This window comes from Zalophus californianus, chromosome 2 (assembly GCF_009762305.2).
Source record: "Zalophus californianus isolate mZalCal1 chromosome 2, mZalCal1.pri.v2, whole genome shotgun sequence".
NCBI classification, from domain to species: domain Eukaryota; kingdom Metazoa; phylum Chordata; class Mammalia; order Carnivora; family Otariidae; genus Zalophus; species Zalophus californianus.
The window spans coordinates 33,051,989-33,061,052 of NC_045596.1; positions in this window are offsets into that span (position 1 = coordinate 33,051,989).

A 9,064-nucleotide genomic window follows, 5' to 3' on the forward strand; every position below is an offset into this window, starting at 1 on the left:
TCGCTATTACAAGGAGAAAAAAATGTTTTTTACAATGGGAATATAAATAGATTTCAATTTAATCAGTTGTTCATTGGGCAGCTATCTTGAGTGAAGTGAGAATCTTCACATTCACCTATTATAGGAGAGTTGAAATTTGAAGAGGATTTTCAATAATGAAGTAAGAACATGAGAGATAGGAGGCAGAAAACTCTGGCCAAGACATGGGCAAAATGCACACAAGAAATGTTACATAAGGGGCCTCTTCAGAGAGTGCATCCAACTTAAGTTGAATTTAATCCCTCAATTGGTGTCTTTGGAGAGGTACCGCTCCCTGAATTTATGAGAAGTTAGGCACATCATATTTAAAATGGTACTCTGCACAAAAGGGCTTCTCAAAATATCCACTGAAAATTCTACTTAAAAAAAAAATCAAGTCATGTACAAAGAGTGAACTGAGAGATCCCTTCTTTGATTTGGCTCTGAAAGGAACATGAGATAGGGAACAAAGATAAAAGACTTAAAAAAGGGGTGAGGGGGAAACTAGATAATCTGAAGAGGCATAGCACCTAAATATGTAAGGTGTAGATATATTCCTAGGTGTGCCTCCACCAGTGTGTGAGAAAGAATTAAATTCAATTAAGTTGTTGGGCGCCTGGCTGGCTTAGTCAGAAGAGCATGAAGCTTTTGATCTTGGGGTTGTAGGTTCAAGTCCCACATTGGGTGTAGAGATTACTTTAAAATAAATCAATAAATCAATAAATTAAAAATCAATTTAGTTGTCCATTACTAAGTTGTAAAAATCTTAGCAATATTGCAGTTAGGCCTAGCTGCCATTAATGCTTGCCTTGGGGTCAAACATTGCTATTTCTGCTCTTGTAAAACTTGCCAACTATACTATAAGAAGCCTAGGGAGGTCGTATTAGATGTCTCACAAGTCTAGGGAGGTCATACAGGACCATGAGATGTTTCCTAGATCTTTGACAGGTGACTCTTCCTCCTAATTCCTGCCCCAATTTTGTGTCATTCTAGGGCAGCTGTGCTCAGTTGAGGGTGCTCCTCAGAATTATTTAGAACTTTGTAAAAAAATGTGTATGTTTATCCCCAGCGCAGACCTACTAAATTAGAATGCCTGAGACTAGAGTTCCTTTAGAGTTGTTTTCGCTTGTTTGCTTTTAATTATTTTATGGAGATAAATTTAGCATACAATGAAATGCATAGATCTTAAATGTTCAGTTCAATAAATTTTAACAATTACATACACTCAGTAACCACTACCCAAAACAAGCTATAGAACATTTCATTCATCCTCAAATTCCCTTATGTCCAGTCCAGTCTGCTCCAGCCTACCAGAGGCAACCACTCCTCTGATTTCTATCACTATAATTTAGTTATGAGATTCTAGGATTTTTAGAAATACAGGTAAGTGGCATGAAGTACAGCTACATGAACCAGCATGAATATATCTCAAAAACACTATAATAAGCACCCCCCAAATTGCAGAAAAATCCAAGAAATTTGTTTCATTTATATAAATCATATACAGCTTAAGAGTAGGCAGAAACAATAACAATTATTCTTTGGAGTCATATATACATGTAGTAAAAATATAAAGATGTACATGGGAATGATAATCATTAATTTCAGGAAAGAGGTTGCCTTTTGTAGAGTGGAAAGAACTAAGAATAGGGAAGAACACTCTAAGGGTTTCAACACTGTAATATTTTATTTCTTAAGCCGAGTAGGGGGACATGGTTTCTCTTTATATTATGATTTGTACCTTAATGTCTGCAATATTTTATAATAAAATAATTAAAACTTCACAGAGGATTTTGATGTGCATTCTCTTATAATCTCTAGACTCCAGGAATATTCAACATTTTAATAATTATATAAGTAAATATATTTCAAAGACTAGAATTAATTGTGCCATCTGTTCAAAGAGCATTTTTTAAAAATTTTTTATTTTCATTCCAGTTGGTTAACATAACCACTGATTGTTACATTAGTTTCAGGTATACAATATAGTAATTCAACAATTCCATACATCACCCTGTGCTCATCATGACAAGTGCACTCCTTAATCCCCATCCCCTATTTCACTCATTCCCCAACCCCCTTCCCCTATGGTAACCATCAGTTTGTTCTCTATAAGTCTGTTTCTTTGTCTCTCTCTATTTTCCCTCTTTGCTTGTTTCTTAAATTTCAGGTATGAGTGAAATCAAATGGAATTTGTCTTTCTTTGACTGACTTATTTCACTTAGCATTATACTCTCTAGCTCCATCCATGTCATGGCAAATGCCAAGATTTCATTCTTTTTTTTAATGGCTGAATAATATTCCATTATATTTATATACCACATCTTCGTTATCTATTCATCTATTAATGGACACTAGGACTGTGTCCATAATTTGGCTATTGTAAATAATGCTGCTATAAACATAGGGGTGCATGTATTCCTTTGAATTAGTGTTTTTGTATTTTTTTTGGTAGGTACCAAGTAGTGTGATTACTGTATTGTAGGGTAGTTCTATTTTTAACTTTTTGAGAAACCACCATTCTGTTTTCCACAGTGGCTGCACCAGTTTGCATTCCCATCAACAGTGCATGAGGGTTCCTTTTTCTCCACATCTTCCCCAACACTTATTTCTTGAGTACAAATTCTTCTTACATTGCTACTTAGTCAAACTTAAGATGTGGTTTTAACCTCATGATCCAAAATGGCTGCTTAGCCTCCAATCATCATATCCTCATTCCAGCCAACAGAAAGGACAAAAGGGAGAAGTTCTTATTCCCTCCCTTCAAAGATACTTTCTAGATGTTGCACACATAACTTCTACTTTACATCTCACTGTCCAGAATTTAGAGATGACCACACCTAGTTATATGGGGATTTGGAAAATGTAGTCATTATTCTGGCTGGCCCCATGCCCAGATGAAAATCAGAGATTGTATTACTAAGAAAGAAGTGATATTAGTAAATCAAATATATAAATCTTATTATTTTATTATACTATACTATATATACTAAACTGCTTATTAATATTATATAGTATATATAGGATGGGTATTACATGTATTATATTTTTAATTTTAATTGAATAGCAGGAAAAAGTAGTATAAATGTTTATCTTTAAAACAAAGCTCATTCAGGGTCCCCTGGGTGGCTTAGTTTGTTAAGCATCTGCCTTCGGCTTAGGTCGTGGTCCCAGAGCCCTGGGATCAAGCCCCACATCAGGCTCCTTGCTCAGCCGGGAACCCTCTTCTCCCTCAGCCTGCTGCTCCCCCTGCTTGTGCTCTCTCTCTCTCATTCCCTCTCTCTGACAAATAAATAAATAAAATCTTAAAAAAAAAAAAAGCTTATTCAGGGTCACTTGGGTGGCTCAGTCAGTTAAGTGACAGACTCATGGTTTGGGATCAGGTCATGATCTCAGGGTCATGAGATTGAGCCCCATGTTGGGCTCCTCGCTCACATTGTAGTCTGCTGGAGATTCCACTGGAGATTCCCTCTCCCCATCCCAACCCCCGCTCACATGTGCACGCACTAAAAAAAAAACAAAGCTTATTCATTTTTTCCTTTGTAAAAGTCTTTCTTGTTGTCTGCTGTGAATATAACAGTAGTTTTTAAAAGCACGGACTCTAGAACAGAATGATGATGTTTAAATCATGGCTCCATAGTTTATTTGCTGTGGATGTATAACTTCTAACAAGTCACTTTTAGCCACAATTTCTTCATCTGTAAATGAGGATAGTAACAGTACCGAACTTATGGGGTTGCTGAAAAGATGATATGTATTAATACACGTATGCGCATACAACAATAAGTGCTCAGGAGTGCCTGGCTGGCTCAGTCAGTAGAGCATGTAACTCTTGATCTTGTGGTTGTAAGTTCAAGTCCCACATTGGATGTAGAGATTACTTAAAAAGTAAAATCTTAAAAAGACAGAAACAAAAACAGAAAACCAGTAAGTGCTCAATAAATGTTAACTATTATTATTGTTGAAACTTTTAGAATATTCAAAAAATTAGAAAGAGTGAGGAAAGGTAATCCATAATCCCACTTCCCCAAAACAACCAATATTAAAATGTTGATGTATTTACTTACAATCTTAAGTGCTATGGATATTTTACACAGTTGAAATCCTTATGTCTATTACTCGTATCCTTCTTTAGTCAGAATCCACTCCCCTCCCTTCTCCATTCTGCTTTGTGTCCCTGGATGTGGACCAGTAAGTACTTCGTCAATAGGTTCTATTGGGTTTTTCTATATAGATTTGGCCAATAGTGAACAGAGTATTTATTTCTATCTCCTTCTTTGAGGGATTGCTATGGGTTGGCTTTGTCCCTTTACTGAAGGTCCCAGCTCCTGTCAGAGCCTCTCTCTCTCTCCATGTAGCTACTCTTTCTGGAGTCTCTCTTTCAGGCCTGGGAATGATAGCCGTTGTTGACAGACCCAAAGTCCTGCAGTAATCTTATTGACTTCTCTTAACCTTTTGTAAATAATCCCTTTATTAAATCCCCTCAAATTACCCAGTTTGAGTGTACCAAACTTTTCTTCTAGGACTTTGACTAAGACATAGGAGGATAGGAATCTTTTCAGAAAGATTTTTTTGGTAGCTGTAGAATATTCTATATTGCCAATGTACCTTAACACTAATAGCAAATTACTTAATATGCATGTCCAAAATCTTATAGACATTACTTTATTCATTCCTCAGCACCCCAGGGATTGGTATTTTACAGATGAGGAGACTGTGCCTCAGGGAAGTCTGAAAATTTACTTCCCTGAGGTCATAGGGCTGATAAGCAGCAAAGTTAGTCTTACTTCAGAATCTATATTCTTCGTACTAAACCCAGTGGTTCCAAAACCCGGCTAATTGTCAGAAGAATCTAAGGAATTTTTTTCCTGTGTCCATTCACAGAGAACTTAATACTGTAGGTCCAGAGTGAGATCCAGAAATCTCTATTTTTAATAAAAGTTCCTTAGGGGATTCTGATAATCAGCTAGATTTGGAAATAAATTATTTAATTTTAATATACTTAAGTTTCCTTTTGTAGGCTATTTGGATCATCTATACATTTTGTTATAAGAAGACTGCAGTAAAGATGGTCATATATAAAGTTTTGCCTGTATTTAGTATTGTTCACATAGGATAAGTCCCAGAAGAATGATTAGTGAATCAATGATATAAATCTTTTTAAGATTCTTGGGGTACCTGGGTGGCTCAGATGGCTAAGCATCTGCCTTCGGCTCAGGTCATGATCCTGGGGTCCTGGGATCAAGCCCCACATCGGGCTCCTGCCTCAGCGGGGAGCCTGCTTCTCCCTCTCTGCCTCTCCACCTGCTCATGCTCTCTCTCTCTCTGTATCTTTGTCAATTGAATAAATAAAACAAAAATCTTTAAATCTTTTTAAGATTCTTGGAATGTTTCATTCAAATATTTATTCATTCAGCTACTCAAATATTCACTTAAAAATTATGCATTCTTGGGGCACCTGGGTGGCTCAGTCAGTTAAGCATCTGCCTTTGGCTCAGGTCATGATCCCAGCAGAGGAGTCTGCTTCTCCCTCTCCCCCTGCCTGGTGCTCCCCCCTGCTTGTGCTCTCTCTCTCTCTTGCTCACTCTCTCTCAAATAAATAAAATCTTTTGAAAAAAATTATACATTCTTTCTACAAATATTTATTAGATATTTGTCATGCACCAAGACACACACTGGAGGAGATGGATATTAACAATTAAATAAACAAAATACTTAAATTATAATTGTGATAGGGTCTCTGAAGAAAAAGTAAAGGGGAATATAACCCTGATTTGGAGATGATTCGTGAAGATATTCCTGAGGAAATTACATTTATTTATTTATTTATTTATTTTAAAGATTTTATTTATTTGACAGAGACACAGCGAGAGAGGGAACACAAGCAGGGGGAGTGGGAGAGGGAGACACAGGCTTCCCGTGGAGCAGGGAGCCCGATGCAGGGCTCGATCCCAGGACCCTGGGATCATGACCTGAGCCGAAGGCAGCCAAGTGACTGAGCCACCCGGGCGCCCCAGGAAATTACATTTAAATTGAGGTTTGACGAATGAGTAGAAAAGTTAACTATGCAAAGAGAAAGGAGAAGGCATTCTGGGCAGAGAAAAGTGACATATACGAAGGCTCAAACATGTAGGGAACCTTGGAAAGTTATGTAAAATTAGATTTATGTTATAAGATGGCTACGGATATACTGAGGTTTTGGAAATGTTAAGTTTTGAGACAACCAAATGTGGGACATCTTAGTGGAAATGTTGAATTGGGAGTTAGAGATAAGGATCTGGAGCTCAGAAGAGAAGTCTTTTGTAAAGAAATTAATTTGGTATTTGAAACCATGGAAATGGATGGAATGTACAGTGTAGAGGAAAAATGTATAGAGGGTCAAGAAAAGAGGGCTAATGACTGAGCCTGGAGACTCCAATATCGAGAGGCTGGATAAAGAAGTTTCAAAGGAGGGGTGCCTGGGTGGCTCAGTCAGTTAAGCTTCAGCTCAGGTCATGACCTCTGGGTCCTGGGATCGAGCCCCACGTTGGACTCCCTGCTCAGTGGGGAGTCTGCTTCTCCCTCTCCTACTCCCCCGGCTTGTGCTGTCTCTCTCTCTCAAATAAATAAATAAAATCCTTTAAAAAAATGTGTGCACGCTCTCTCTAAATAAAAAAATAGATAAATAAAATCTTAAAAAAAAAGAAAAAGGGTAAAAGATGTAAAGAGACTTTTTTACCAAAGAAAATATACTATACTGATGCAAATGAGATGTTCAACTTCACTAGCCATTAGTGAAATGAAAATTAAGGCGATAATGAGATGTAACTACGCATCTATTAGAAAAGACATAACAAACAAACAAAAAGTAGTGACAACAGCAAATGTTGGAGAGAATGTAGAGAAACTAGATTGCCCATACATTGCTTATAGGAATGTACAATGGTATACCCACACTAGAAAACAAATTTGACAGTTTCTTAAAAACTAAACATACATTAATCACACAACTTAGTACTTGCATGCTAGGCATTTATCATGAAGAAATGAAAATTAATGTCCACATATCAACTGTACAGGAATGTTCATTGCAGCCTTATTTGTAATTGCCCTAACCTATAAATCATCAGAATGTCCCTCAGTAGGTGAATGGTTAAATAAACTGTCATACATCCATACCATGGAATATTTAGCAATAAAAAGAAACAAACTGGTGATACATGTAACAACTTAGATGGATCCCAAGGGCATTATGATGAGTGAAAAAGTCAGTCCCCAAGGGGTACATGCTGCATGATTCCATTTATATGCTTTCTACAACTGACAAAATTATAGAAATGGAAAATAAATTAGTGGTTGTCAGAGTTCTTAGGGTGTGTATGTATGGCTATAAAGGGGTAGCACAGGGAGACATCTGTGGTAATGGAATAGTTCTGTATTTCAATTGTAGTGGTGGTTACACATAATAAAATGGTATAAGACTATAAACACACATTGTACCAATGTCAGTTTTCTGGTTTTGATATTGTACTATAGTTACATAAAATGTAACTGTTGGGGGAAACTGGATGAAGGGTTCACAGGATCTCTCTGTACTGTCTTTATAACCTCCTGTGACTCTATAATTATTTCAAAATAAAAAAAATCAAATATAACTATGCATGAGAAGCAAGTTTTTAAAGATATATTTATGTAAAATTTTAACAAAAAAACCCATGGTCCATATTGTTTAGGGCTACATACATTTATACCCGATTGAATGAAATTATTTATTTTATACTGCTGAAGGATCAAATATTAAAAGTTTGTATAGTTAAACCTAACGGTAGAATTCAGATACATACAAAGATGGTAATGATATATATCAGTTTTAGAATAAAGACTGCCTCAGGGAAAGTACAGAAAAGAGATGGGAATGAAGCTTTTGGTGGATCCAAAAATTAGGAAAAAATGAGAAGTTTCCTTGCAAAGGGTAGTGGTGGGTTGGTAGATGAAAAGATGGAATTCAGATGCAGGGCTGTTGTTCACTTTGTTTTGTTTTGTTTTGTTGTAAAAGACTGTAACTTACTTGGATATTGAAGAAAAATATCCGGTACAGAGAAGTTGAAAATCCAGTAAGGGATGCCTAGCTCATCAGTTGGTGGAGTGTGCAACTCTTGATCTCAGGGTCATGAGTTCAAGCCCCACACTGGGCATGGAGCCTACTTAAAAAAGAAAAGAAAATCCAGTAAGAGATGGGAACTAGGCCAAATGTAAGGTGAAAAATCATCAAAGAGGGAATAATTGTACAGGTACTGGAAAGATTGAAGGTTATACTTAATGACTAGTAAAAGACTGAATATACAAATGGACAATGGCCAAACCATATATGGCAATAGAATTCTGACCATAACCTCGGCAGCAATGGGCATGGAATGATCAGGACTTGGTCAATGACTGCTCGTCTCCCTATTAATTTATTTATTGGACCTCCCTTCCAACTAAGAACAAGAGAGAGCCACATGTGCTCCCTAAAGCAATCACATAAGATGTCTCATTTCTAGCTAGATGCCTCCAGCTTCCTCATGCCAACAACCACCAACCAGAGCATACCTGGAGCCTTTTTTTTTTTTTTTTACTGTAAAGCTTTCTTGCTTGCCCTGGAGACTCTGCCAAAAGCAAGTGATTGTGGCTGACTCCTTTGCTATAGCAAGCTCTGAAAAAATAGCCTCTGTTTGTTCTCATTTAGGTAATATTCCTTTATGTCCACAGTAGAGTGGTTGAATTCATGATTTTGAATGTAGACTTCATGACCCTCCAAGTGAGAAGCTGCGGTAGATTGAATCTATTGAAAGATGACTATGCCAAGAAACTGCAAAGACAAATTTTGGATGGATTGTCTTTGTAGATAATAAGCCCAGAAAACTGGCTGGGTTTTTCAGGATATGACTATGGCCGAAAGTACTAATGTCTTCAATAAATGAGGGAAAGTGGATGGGAAGTCAACAGTACCAAGAGATAGGCTGGGGTGGGGTGGAATAGCACTGTTTTCATACTGCCTTTAAGGTAGTCCTTCAAGTCTTCCCTT